We start from the raw sequence: 13,635 nt of genomic DNA, 5'->3' as shown, positions 1-13,635 counted from the left end.
TCTGTATTTGCAAAGGATCCCAGGAAAAACATCTTAGAAATTACCTAGTAAATTACTCAACGCAGTCATAGCTAGGCTATGGGTTCATTTCATTTTTTATAAATTACATTTCTTTTACACTGTATACAACTTTGAAGTTTGAGCAAAATTTAAATTTAATTTTCTTGTGTAATGCCAGTTGGAATGCAGAATTCAGAAATGGTGTTAAGATTCTGAATAACACATCATGCCAGAGAAAGGCACAGGGAGAGTCCCAGGGATATGTTAAAAATAATCAAAGTGTAGAATTTCTTTTGTTAATTGAGGGGATGACTATAAAGGAAAAGGGAGTAAAGTAGAGTGAAGGTAAAAATCAAACAAGAAAATATTAATCACTAGCAATGACTGAAGGCTTATGAAAACTTCAAAAAGTTTATGGAAAAATAGAATTAAAAGATAATACAAATCTTCCCATGAAGATTTGAAGCACCGTCGCAGACATTTTAAGCATACATAGGTGTGATAATTGCATTGTGCTTGCATAAGAAAATAAATTGTTTTGTTTTCTGATGTATACTGTTGTATTTAGGAGTGAAATAATGGGACATCAGGATCTTCTTTAAAAATATTCCAGCAATAAAAGCATCAAAGGAGGTAGGAACCTAAAACAAGTATAGCAAATATGTTGATAACTTCATGAAAATTACCCTTTTAGCAGTAACATTCTCTCCACTTTTGTGTATGTTTGGGAATTTTCAAAATAAAAAGTTTAAAAATACCTAGTGAAACACCTTTAAGAAGTGAATTCTTCAGTGTGTGTGTAGTCTTGCACTGACATTTAGATCCTTTCATTTTTGAGAACTACTTGGAAGTTGTGTCTTTTTGGCAGTGGTTTTCACCCCATCTTTTGTAACCTACTCAATCTCATGATTTATAAAAGATTTGCTTATAAGTGGTGACCTGCTGTCAGCAAATTACTTTATTAAGCTCTTTCTTTGAAATACGCCCCTCCTCTAACATGCCCATCCACGCCCAAAGGAAAACCAAGTGGGAGAAACGCAAAAGGAAAAGGGAAAAGCCTATGCTAACTTAACTTGACTTTTGTGCTCAACAGTTTAAATGCTAAAATGATATACCACTGAAAGATATCTTACTAAATGTTCTTTAGGGAAAAAAACAACATTACTTTTCAAATATTCAAACTTACTGTAAAAGTACCAGAATACCTAACACTAGTAGTCTTTTGCTTTACACTTGATGTTCAAGTGCTTTTAAAAACCCAAAGCCAGCCTGGTAAAATTTCATTTTATTTTTATTGCTTCTTCTTTCTAATAGCAGCCAATCCTCCAGAACAAAGGTCACACAGAACAAAATGAGTCACTGCCGAAAGTATGAGAATGCTAGTATGAACAATTATTGTATATAAATTAGACGATAGTACTTCATTCCCTTGCTTGGGTATGGCTAATACAGTTCATGATATAGTCCATCCTCTTGATTCTGCTATGTTTACTTGATTTTTACAATAATGAACAATTTGGTTAATCTGCCTGTAAAAATTGATTTTGTTTGTCGTCCAATATTTTGTGCTAATGAGAATTTCCCTTTAAAACATAGCTGGTTCTGCCTCATCAATCTCAGACTTTAATTTTAGAGTGAATTTTCTAATTACAAAACCATCCAGTGATAATCTGGACAGAAAATGTCATTCTGGTTAACTAACATTCACCATAAAAGAATATGGATGCCTGAGTTTATACCAGTGCTCCCACCCCACCCAAATGGGGGAACATGTTAATTATGGCATCATTTTATCTAAAACATTTGATAGCATCTTACCATTTCAGTATGCAGAGACAAATGTAGGTGCTAACTATTCGCAAGGGAATATAATATCATCTGTTGAAGAAGGCCAGATAGTTTTACGAAAGTTAATTTTCAAAAGCAATCAGATCTTGAAAAGTTCTGATGATAGGCGACACCAATTGGCATTTTCTCAAATATTCAGCTAAAAGAAAAGAGGGAAGTTTGATAACATCAAGATCGGCTTCCCTCTTGTAAAGTTTTCTTAAGTCATAACTTCTTTTCTATAGGAACAAAAACAGCATGGCCCAATTTCAGAATGGGGACACATAAATACTAAATAGAATTGGAAAAGATTTCAATGAGTCCATTTCATACGGTTCTTCTACTTGACTCCAGGAATGCTATATGGATTTGTTCAGTGAATTATTGAAAAAGCAACAAAAGGAAAAAGAATACAGTACATGATTTCCCCCCCGCATTTGGTCTGTGAATTAAGGGAAAGGTGATGTGTTAAAACATAAGAAATGTTGTTGACTATACTCTACTCATGGGAGAGGCAAATGAGGCTGGTTTATGTTTTGTTATTACCCCGTTTCCGAAAAAGATTTGAGGCAGCTGTAAGATTGGTTAGTATGGGCATAGTTACTGACAAAAGACTCTCTGCAGTGCTTGAAAACCCATGAAAGGAAGATTTTCTCTGCCCTTTCTTTATGTTCACATGTAGCTTTCAAACAGGGATTTTGAAATGGTTCAATAACAAAAACTGGCTTTCTGCTGTCAGAGAGACTGCTTCAGCAAATAGTATAGATCAGCGACTTCTGCCAAGTATTCTGCCTCTGTTGAAGTTGTTCTTCCATCACTCATTCCCTCCACCAAATTTATGTCATTCATCCTTCTGGTAGGTTTCGGACCCAGGTGTGTGAGGGCAGAGCCCAAAGCACACAGAGGACAAAATCTCTGTGTTTCAGCATTGCAAACATCAATACAGTAACCGATTAGGAATGTGGTGAATGACAAAGAAATTTAGTTGGTGCACTGAAGGAGTGAACTTTAAGCAGCAAATACAAATAAGTGATCAATCCACTTCTGATTGGCATTGGATATGGGAACCTCATCCATCTGAGAACCCAAGTGATGGACTGTTAAAGATGCATGACCAGGATTGAGAAAAGAAGAGGATCTAGGCATGGCAGGGACAGAGATATATTTCACTAATTCTTTAATTTAAGGGAGGATCGGAAAGTAAAGCCAGAACTGAACTACATAAGGAGCATTTTTTTCTACCATACAAGATACTGTTTGTGATATTTACATATCCATTTGTACAATCTATTTAGTAAATTGCACACTGTTCATTCCATTATTCCTTTGCTGCCTGTTAAAGGTCCAAAGTTAAAAGCAAAAACAAAAAACTGTTTCTGCAATTGTGAAAGAGGGACATCTAAATCAGGCTGTGTTTGTCAAGATAGGCTACACAACACTAGCGTAGCTAACTACTCTGGATCACTCAGCTCCTAAACTGTTAAAGGTTTACTTCTTAATAAAAAAGTCTTTTGAGGGTCTAGTTGCTCTCCAGACTAGCTCCTAGGGATCCAGGGTTGCTTTTCTCTCATAGCTGCACCATCTGGACAACGGGGCATCCATGGCCACAGGGTCAGTGGGAAAAAGTGGTCTTAAGAACCTAGGGCCAGAAGTGACACACTTCATTTCTTCTCAAGCTCATTGGTCGCTACTAGTTATGTGGCCCCGGCCTGACTACATGAAAGGGTGGAAACTGTAAGGGAGCCATGTAATGTTTGGTGAACACCAACTGTCCCTACAGTATCTGATTACTACAAGTAAGAGATATCTGTGCTAAGAATGGTTGGACAAGGTAAGTAGCACCTCTTCTAGAAGTCTTTCTCATACTTTAGTAAATATAAAATCATGGGCAAGCTTGTTGAAAGGGCAGGTTTCCAGGCCCAGATGTAAAGTTGTCAGTAGGGCTGAGGTGGGACAAGTGTGTTAATCAGGCTTATTCTACCAAGATGTGTATGTTGCATGGGGCACATAGAAAGAAGATTCTGGATTGAAGTGCGATGTAAAAATTCTCTTTAGGGGAATGGAATGTAAATGAAATAAAACTAAAATTCAAAAACAAGTCATATGGGAAAGTGTGTCTTTTTGAGTCACCTTTTCTGTTCTACAAGAGAATCCATTCTGCCCTATAGTTCTGGGAATTTGGACAAATACCCCATCAACTTTATGGAGGCATGAATGCAATACTGCTAAAACTTCTATGTGGAAAATGTTAGACTAGGGCTTTTGTCCAAGCTCCTTTCTTCCTTCTCAAGATTTCTTCCTCTTTTGCCAATTATTCTTATACTTGACTTAGAAAAAAAGCAATAACAGAAAACATGGTTTACTTCTCCTCAAAGCTTTAAAATAAGGTCTTTCCCTTTTTTCCTTTTCCTCTCAGATTGTTACCAAGGCATCATGCTCATTAGTAGTTATTCTTTGGAAAGAAAATTGGAAGAAAAAAATTAGATGATAAAATGGGTAATTTTAAGGGTAGGCATGCACAAAAACTTATTGAAAACCAGGTTGTGGTATGTGTTCTTATTTTAGATTAGCCCCTGTTAACATCTTCTCAATAAACAGGTGTGTACACTTCCCCAAGCTGTCACTGTTGTTTGTTTAGCCTGTGTGCTTTAAAATCTACTGATGGATGATACCCAAGCAGCTTGAAGCTTGACTTTCAGAAACCAGAGCCTTGTAGTTTTAATGAGACTTCCTTAAAGTGCGGCAGTCCAATGAGTTTGTTAGAAGTGGAGCATCTCTCTCAAAGATACCATAAGAGTATCACATTTGTATGTTAATTTTAGTCCAACAAATAGGAAAAATGATTATGAATAATAGCTCTCAGCTTTCAGATAGTTCTTTTCATGTTCAAAGTGCTTGACAAACATTAATTAAATCACTGGCAGTCAAATTAGATAAATATGTTCACTGTATGTGCATAGCTGTAACTTCCATGCACAGTCTTCTAAATCACATGACTACAGATCAAACATTTTTTTTTGCCATCTGAACTTGGTTGGCTGACACTGATTTCAAGCAACAGATAATTACTGGAAGGGCTAATCAAGAGGAGAGATTATGTAAGCTTTCTTTGTTTTTAAACAAAAACATGAATTTATCCTTTGATAAAAGGTACAGGATGAACCACAGCATAAAATGCCTCTGTTTCTAGGCCAGGAGGTAACAATGGTAAAGCAAATTCCCTTGCATTATAGTGTTGGAATAGCTAAACCCTAATTTAAAGAGATCATTTCATCAACGGAGAGTACGTTTTATGTTCCTCCAGACTGCTGATGTTTTTAGCCTCTTTCAGCACCAATAACAAGAAGGCTTTTAAGGCTAAATATGGTGTTGATTTCAGCAATATGGTAATTGTTCATTACTGTTAGGAATCTTTGGTCACTACTGACTTGAGAAGCATTTGGGCCAGCAAATTAAACATAGTAAATTTCATGATTATTTTCAGAATAACTTACACTTATTTTCCCTTCATTGAATTTAATGAAGTTTTCCAAACTATCCCAAGAGATTAACTGCTCCCAATGGACCCCTAAATGAAGTATATTCCAAATAAAAAAAGAGTGCTAATAGCATTTCATCTTTCAATAACACCTAACAAATTAACACACTACCCGCCGATATCATACAATCAGGAGAAGGCATGCACATGCATGTGTGGACACAACTTAGCCAGAGTCAGGCTTGCTTTCCTTGAGTTGCTTAAGCTTCATCGCTATAAATGCAGGGGCCTAATGTTTTTCCTTCCACTCTGTCTGCCAAACTAGTCTAGTCTGTTTCCAGGGAAGAAAAGTACTCAATTGTTTTGCAGTTTGAAGGACAAAAGAACATCTGGTTTAATTGAGTTGTCTTCTTTCAGACTGTAAAAGTGCCATTTGGAATCATGGTAGTTGTTTTTGTGCATCTCACAGAATCGTATCAGTTCTTCTTTTATGGAAGTGCTAACCTGTATGCCTATAAGCCTAAGATCTGGGAGATTCCTGTTCTTTACTAAGGAAATCCTAAAGTTCAGTGGGAATACATGACGTGTCCAAGGCCATACTCACAGTCTCCATAGTTCAGACTCGATGGGTGGCAGTACTGGAACCATAACTGATATGGTACTATATTGCCTTAGTGTTTTTACTACTAGGCTCTTGCCATATCCCAGGAGTAAGAGTGAACTTCCTGTGATGACATTTAGAACAGGGAATCATTGATGTGACTGACTTTTGGCCCAGAAAAAATATATCAGATATTCCTCTAAGTGTAAGTTTGGAGTATGGAGACAAAAAATTAAACCTGGTTGGGAACTGTTTAAATGGATTTAAAAATTCAACAGTATCAAAAAATATAAATGGCCTTAAAAGGTAAACAAAATTCACATGTGCTTTGTACATTTTGAGTTGTACTGATTCTTCGGGTCAAAGTTCACTGCTCTCATTTCCTCACTTACCACCCTGCTCAACGGAAATGCTTCTCTGGAGGTCACACATGACATCTTTGTTATTAACAATGCTGTCTTTTTCTTAATGCTTTTTCTCCTTGACCTTCCTACTGAATCCGACACTACGGACTCTCTCCAACCAACACCACCTTTCATAAATACCCAATACACGATCTTCTTGACATTTTCGTCTTCCTTGCTAACCTTACCACCAACTTTGTCTACCTCATATCATCTCCTGTCTGGATTCTCATGCAGGCTTCCATCTGGTTTTCCAAGCCCTAATCTCTCCTGCGTCAAATCCAGAATGCTAGAGTTGCTAATCTTCCAAGTATTCATACTTTGACCTGACCTCAAAATCTCTTCTTACTCTCCAGGCCTTACTTACCACCCCTGCTTCATTTCCTTCACCATCCTCCTAGCTCCTTACACTTCAGACACACTTGGCCTTTTCTAATAATCTCAAACACATGAAGTTTGACCTTTTCTCAAGACTCTAAAATAATTGCTGTTAACCTGAACTTCTTTTCTCCAGGTCATCTATGACTGGTTGTTTCTTTCCTTCAAGTCATCGTTTGAACGTTCCTCAGAAAGGAACCTACTCTCTAGACACTCATTTTAATACCTTTGCACTTTATTTCCTTCAGAGCCCTTATTAGTACTTGATAGTTGTGAATTTACTTGTTTTTCTCTGTCTCTCTCAAATGGAATGTAAACTCCCTGAGAGCAGGAGCTTTTTATTTTACTGCTTTACCTCCAGAATGTCAAACAGTACTTAAAGATGAATGAAAATTTGTTGAACGATGAACACTATAGATCATATCACCTCCAATCCATTCAACCGTATTCCTCACTATTTCTATATAAACATTCTTTGCAGTCCACACAGGTGGTTCTCACTGTCTGTGGAATTCATTCTCTACTATGTCAGGTGCACTGACCTTGTTCTCCAACCAGATTATAAGCTTCTGAAAGCTTATACTTATACTTTTCTAGCCCTCCATGCCTAGCAGCATTTAGAATGTATTTAACAAACACTTATTATTTCCTACTGTAACATTATATACTGCACCACTTAGCACTTTTACATCAGTGGGACTAAAATGGATATAAAAATAGATCAACCATAAAACACTGGCATAGGGCCCATGAACAGGTACAGGGTGAGAGCTTTCCTTCTTAATTTTTAATTCTATTTGAGTAGGAAACTGTAGTTTTCTGGAATGAGGATGTGATGAGGAGGATCTACCTTGGGGAAATGTCCTGCTTCTTATCTATCAATTTAGAGGCTGTATTTGTGAGTGCTAATTATCTTCCAACTCTAGGATACTAAGGTCTATGTATATTGTGCTGCGGTGACTCTTTCCACAATCCTGAAGTCATCTTGGACTTCTTACTCTTCTTTGATCCCTGTATGTACTTGCTGAACCTAGGTCTCTTTCTTGGTGGCATTAATGTCCAACATTTCAAGTCCTACTTACTTCTTTAGAACCTCACAAGGTTATGGGCTCCTTGTCTTGTCCTCCCCTCCCACCTCCCCTTCACCCCTCCCCATGTCCATCCAGAATGATTTCCAATTAGACTAAATTTCTCAAGCTCACATTTAGGCCCTCAATCAATGGTTCAGCTTTCTCTTTTATTGTTTCTAAAATGAATCTCCTGTTTTAGTTAAGCTGATGTCCTATAACTTTTCCATATTCTCAGTACGCCCATTTTTCTTAGTGCCTTTTTTCAAGCAATTTCCATTACCTTTTCTTTCAAACCAATCTAAATTCTAAATTTTCGATTTTGTCCTTTAAGACGTCTTCCTTTAGTTTATGTGGATTATTTTCCAGCTTAAAATTTGGAATTTACAATTGAACCTTTGATTACCAATGCTGAATTATCATTTCATGTTGCAAATTTTACCTCCCCAGTAATGTTTCAATTTGCTTGACAATAGGGACTTCATAATTTTAGAATCAGGCACATCCCTTGGCACCTTCAAGGATGAATGTGTTTAGTTTGGTCATGGCTCCAGAGGCCTGGCCAGAATTGCCTGGATCACCCAGCTGAATCCTGATGGAGATGAAGGTTGGGCAACAAGAATCCTTGAAACCAGTGGGACAAAATGGTCTCTGACAGTAATACCTTCCTAGCTAATGCAAAGTTCAATTTCATACATTACTCATACCATGTAGCCAAAGCAGCAAAGTCAAAGAATTCTGATGTTGAATAGCTTTACATAAGCATTAACTATAAGTCAGATGCTGCTGGCAGGTATGTGAGAGAGGAGGTCTGAGTTTGAATCCTAGCTTTGTTTCCACTTAAGCTGGGTAATATTGGGTAAGCAGCTTACCCTCTCTGGGTTTCAGTTCTTAATCAGTAAAATGAAAAGATTAGATTCCAGATGATCCTGAGGACTAGATAATTCAACTACAAAATTGTACTATTCTATTTCCGAAGCAATGAAATGGCGGACATAGCCTTTGGGGTTTTTCAGGTAAGATAGTTCGACTTACAATTTTTTGACTTTAAAATGTGTTTATTTGGACACAACCCCACCATAAGTCAAGGAGCATCTTGTACTTCGTTCTGTGGAACAGGATTTACTAGTTTAATCACATGTAGTTAGGAACCCTTACTTTCAGTTTTTGGCATTTACTTTTTTATTTCCCAGCGTGTATGAAAGTGGATAGACAGATGTTTTATTAGGCTTTCAAATGCTGGTAATGTTGTTTAATTCAACAATGGTTTTAAGCTTTGAAGGTCCACAAAGAGACTGGATTTTGTTTAGAATGTAAGATAGTTTTTAACTCTTCAAGTTAAGGATAATGTTTACTCACATAACTTAAAGCAACTTGTGGATTAACTCCAAAGGCTTAATCAGTTTCCTTTATTTTGTATGTTTCTTAACCATGTTTGCATCACATCCTAATCTTCCAAGTTGCAGTTTTAGAAATGAAGCTACTGTATAAACCAGACATCCAGTTACATTTGCTTGTTTTTGCCTTTGCCTAAATCATTTAACCCACAAAATCCTTTCAAATACAAAATCCTTTAATTCAGAATCACAGACACATAAAGGAGGGACAAATCTCTCATTTTACAGATAAGAACACAAGAGACCGTAGAGTTCCTCATGCTCTTTCTATATATTCTATAAATAAGAGACCTAAAGTGAGTTTAGGTTGCAGGGGAAAAAAAACATTAAAAATTTGCGAATTGTAAGTTCCAATAGAAAATTCCATTCCTTGAAATTTAAGTGGTCAACTAATATATTATCGAATAAATAAAACATAGATGGAAGCATGCAAGTCAAAAAATGTTCATCAACTGCTATCGTTTTGCCTGGTGATTTTTAATATTCAGTGTGACTCTTCATGTAAGTGGGACAGCGAACATGCAATTGTTGAATACCCAAACCACCTGAAGTGTGTGCAGTAGTCAGAACCGAAAATACGCAAAAATGTAGGTAGAAGAAAGCGTGAGCCTGCCTGGAGGGATCCGAGAGGGGTCCAGAGGGAGGGAAAGTAGGACGCGTTGGCAAAGGAGGCGCCAGCCAACGAGGTACAAGCTGCAGAGCAGGTAGAGGTGGCGGGCAAGGAGCCGGGAACGCACCGGGGCCTTGAGGCTCCAGCAGGCCGGGGAGAGGACCAGGGAAGGAGAGAGAAGGGGCAGGCCGGAAAACCGCAGGAGGAAGCCGAGGCCGTCCTAGTGAGCAGCGCAGACCTTTCAGAAGGAAAGAAAAAGCGCCAACGCGAGTTTAGAACGGACCAGGGGGGGGCTGGGGAAAGTACGAAAAAGCTGAAGGGGCGGGCTGGGGTGCTGATGAGATGGGGAATGGCGCGCGAGGAGGTGGGAAGCGGAGCGAAGCCGCGGGCAGTGGGCAGGTGCGAAGGGCCTGGCCGCGGCCGGGATGGCGCGACTCGCGCAGGCGGGAGAGGCCGCTGAGTCAGGAAGCCCTCATCCGCCGAGACCGGGCCGCGCAGGGGGCGGAGCCTGGGGCGCGGGCGGGCCGAGGGGCGGGGACGGTGTCTGACGCGCCCAGATGGCGCGGCGGCCGCGGGCCGGGAGGGGCGGCGGCATTGGCGGCGGCCGCGGGGGAGGGGCACGGCGTCAGCGCGTCGCCGGCTGGGCCGTGCTGGTGGCCAGGAGGGAGAGACGAGGAGGAGGAGGAGGAGGTGAGTAGGCTCCGGGCTGGGGAGCCGCGCGGGCCGGCGGGGAGGCGGGGAGCACGGCCCCTCCCCTCCCCGGCGCCCGCCTCGCGGGGCCGCGCGGCGCGGAGTTCCCAGAGGGGCAACGGCGGCGGCGGGAGCCGGGGGGCGGGGCTGAGGGCCGAGCGCTTCCCGGGCGCACGCGCTGCGCTCCCTTCGCCGCCGTCCGCCCGGCGCTCGGAGCGGGACGTCCAGGCCGCTGCGTTTCATTCCTCCCGCAAACTGGCCATTTTCTAATTTCATTTCCTTGGTGTCTACACGTCGTGCGAGCCGGTTTCCCGCAGTCCGGCGCGCCGCTCCCACCTTTCACGGGCTGCGAGGGCGAGTGGGAGCGCGTCGCCCTCGCGCGGGGAGAAGGGAGGCCGGGCGATCCCCGTTGGCGGAGGGGCCTCGTCACCCACCATCAGGCTGACCAGCCTGTGGCCCCTTGCGATGCGAGCCCCAGGCCTTCTTGGAGGCGCCTGGTCCCATCATCGCCCTCAATTTCCTGATCTCCCTGGCGCCCACTCCTCTGTGTCAGCAGATACTGAAGACCTCACTGTGCACAACTCCTCCCCCCCCATCCCTCGTCTGAAGATTCAGTACATACTTTATTTTTATTGGGATCCAGGCAGTCCGTCTATTCGGGCGGAATGGTTTTCTGAATTTAAGTCTTGTGAACCCAATAGTGTGCCCAACAGCGAAGTTGCAATAATGCATTAATTTAACCTTCAGTCCCGAGGTAGTTTTTTTTCTTTCTCGCAGATACAACTTTTAAACTCTTCAGAGAACTCTGCTGCATTAGATTATCTTTGAGATTCTTAAGTCAGTACCTTGAGACAGTGTGATGGGAGGTTCAAAAAGAAGGCTATGCACTTTTTCCTCCACCTATATCAGAATTTGAAATGGAAAACGTGAGTTGACGGTGATTTTCCACACAAGGTGGATTTAAGTATGCAGTCCTCGTGTGCGGGGCTCGCCTTGGTTATTTGGTGCTAACCCTGAAGCTGATTTTAAAACTTATAGTGGTCAGGTAAAGGAACTGCTGAAAAGAAGTTCAGTATATTTCAGTAGAGCCATTTTATTGGATTCTATTGACCTGTTTAACCTTAAGCTTTAACCATGACAGGAGTTTTCCTGTAGGAACCCACATAGCAAGTGCAATATTGAATTTTAATTAGTTTATTCTAGGTCTGAGGTGGGATAGATTCTTTTCAGCTCCCATTCCCTTTTGTTGTACATATTTCTTAGAGTCCTGTACTGTATTTAATGAAACAGTTTTAGTATTGAAGGTTGGAGGAGCACCTTTTGAATCATGAAACTTTCTTTGACAAACTTGAAAACAATGAATAGCTAAAATCTGAAGCATGATACTGATATAAGGTAGGAAACAGTGAATTTTACGTAAGATTACCAATTTGAGAAGGTAAGATGGCTTCTTTACTCCTATTTTGAAATCATGTTGACATATTAATCTTATGAACCACAAAAGTACAGAATTTTCTGTTTGTAAGGACTGTAGAAGTGTAACCCAATCCTATTATTTTACAGAAAGAAATTAGGAATTAAAGATAGTTTCTTGAATAGATTTAGCAGGAGCTAAATAGAACTAGTTGTCTTAATTAACTAAACACTTAACTAGGCAATTCAGATCTTACCAGTGGATATTCTTGGACCAAAATTTGTTTTGATTATGGTGTCTTAAAAAAAGCCAAGTAATTACTAAATTTTCATTTTTTTTTCCTGCTTTGAGTTTATGCTTTAGTTTGTGATTTGGACTCAGATAAAAATGATTTCAAACACTTTATAGTTAGGAAACATTTACATTCTGTCAGTTGGAAAATTACTTTCCAGTTTTGTTTGAATTTGGTAGTTATTTTGCACTTCAGGAATCTTTATTCATATTCTTGATTCACATGGCCTGTGTCACTCCCAGGAGACTGATATTTCAAGAGTTTTAGAGTTATGATATTTATTAATTAGGAAGGGAGGTCCTATACACATGTGGTAATCTAATTCCAGCATCCCCAACATCACCTTTTTTTTAGTGGGCCTCAAATACAGGTGTCCTGAAGTCCTTGCTGGGGAGGGGTGAATTTTTTGTATTTCCCACAGTACTGCGTTTAGTGTAGGCATTTAATAAATACTTGTTGACTTGTGTGCACTTTCCTGGCAGGGGCTTCATGAAAGATGGACCATGCCTTATTCATCTGGGTATGCCCAGTGTCAAGTGTAGTGGGTATGCTGTAAATGTTTCATCAAATTTATTAACGAAGTAGAGTGCCTGGATATCCTGAATCATGATATAGTAAATTGAAGTAACTCATTTCCTTTTTTTGTTAAACCATATACTCTGTTAGGCTGAATTTTAAAAGAGGTAGCAGTTGTCAAAGATGTCAAATATTCCAGAAAAATTGGGGGAAGAAACTTAACATTCAGCACTTTATTCTTTAACATACGTTAGTCACTGTGAAACTGGGAAAGGCTCTATTTAAATTTAATGATAGAATAGCTCAGTGGAGCTAGAATAATACAGAGTTTCCACTGGAGCAAAGTTTGACAACCATGAATTGAATGACTCACTAATTGTTACTATAGGCCACATTTTAAAACCTTGCTTTCACTTTATAAGGATATATTTTTCAGCATATGGACCATCATAAGGAATGTGACTTGTAGAGTTCAGACTTCCTTGGCAAGCTATCCTAAAGGGATATTTAGACAGTTTTAGGTTGTATTTGATGTTTCATGCATCATTTTGGTGATACTTAAAGGAAAAACACTGTCTTCTTTTTCTCTTAGGCTTATTCTTACATCCTCTTTCTTAGATCAAAATAGTGTGTTTTGTTTATTTTTAAAAAACTGAGGAAAATTTTCAAGCATTTCTTTTGGAAAGTACCACCATTCCATCCTTTGAATAGCTTTGTAAAATTTGGGCTTAGCAAATTCAAATAGATTAATTCCTATTTTATCATGTAGCATTATATAGGTAATAGCCTTCACAGGGACAACATCTTTGAACTATGTTCATTTTTTTCTACTAATACTGAGAGTAATTGTACAGTAGAGTAGGATAGTGTTTAATTTATAGGAAGCAGATAATCTCACATATATCATTGCTGGTTCTTGTGTCAGTACCAGTCTACCTACCTGGCCTATCCACTGCCAGAC

At 39.7% G+C, this 13,635-nt stretch overlaps 1 protein-coding gene across 5 annotated transcripts in view; it reads left to right on the top strand.

Annotated features, from left to right (window-relative positions):
• Positions 1-10,389: 10,389 nt before the first annotated feature.
• Positions 10,390-13,635, top strand: part of GTDC1 (glycosyltransferase like domain containing 1) — a 390,698-nt gene continuing 387,452 nt past the window's right edge. For all 5 annotated transcript variants that reach the window (XM_063094114.1, XM_063094089.1, XM_063094097.1 and 2 more), the window contains exon 1: positions 10,390-10,452. The gene's annotated coding sequence lies outside the window, so the exon portion shown is untranslated. The remainder of the gene's footprint in view (positions 10,453-13,635) is intronic.

Source organism: Cynocephalus volans, chromosome 1, assembly GCF_027409185.1.
Source record: "Cynocephalus volans isolate mCynVol1 chromosome 1, mCynVol1.pri, whole genome shotgun sequence".
Taxonomy (NCBI): Eukaryota; Metazoa; Chordata; class Mammalia; order Dermoptera; family Cynocephalidae; genus Cynocephalus; species Cynocephalus volans.
Note: the sequence above shows the minus strand (reverse complement) of the source record. Positions and strands in the feature narration are given on the sequence as shown.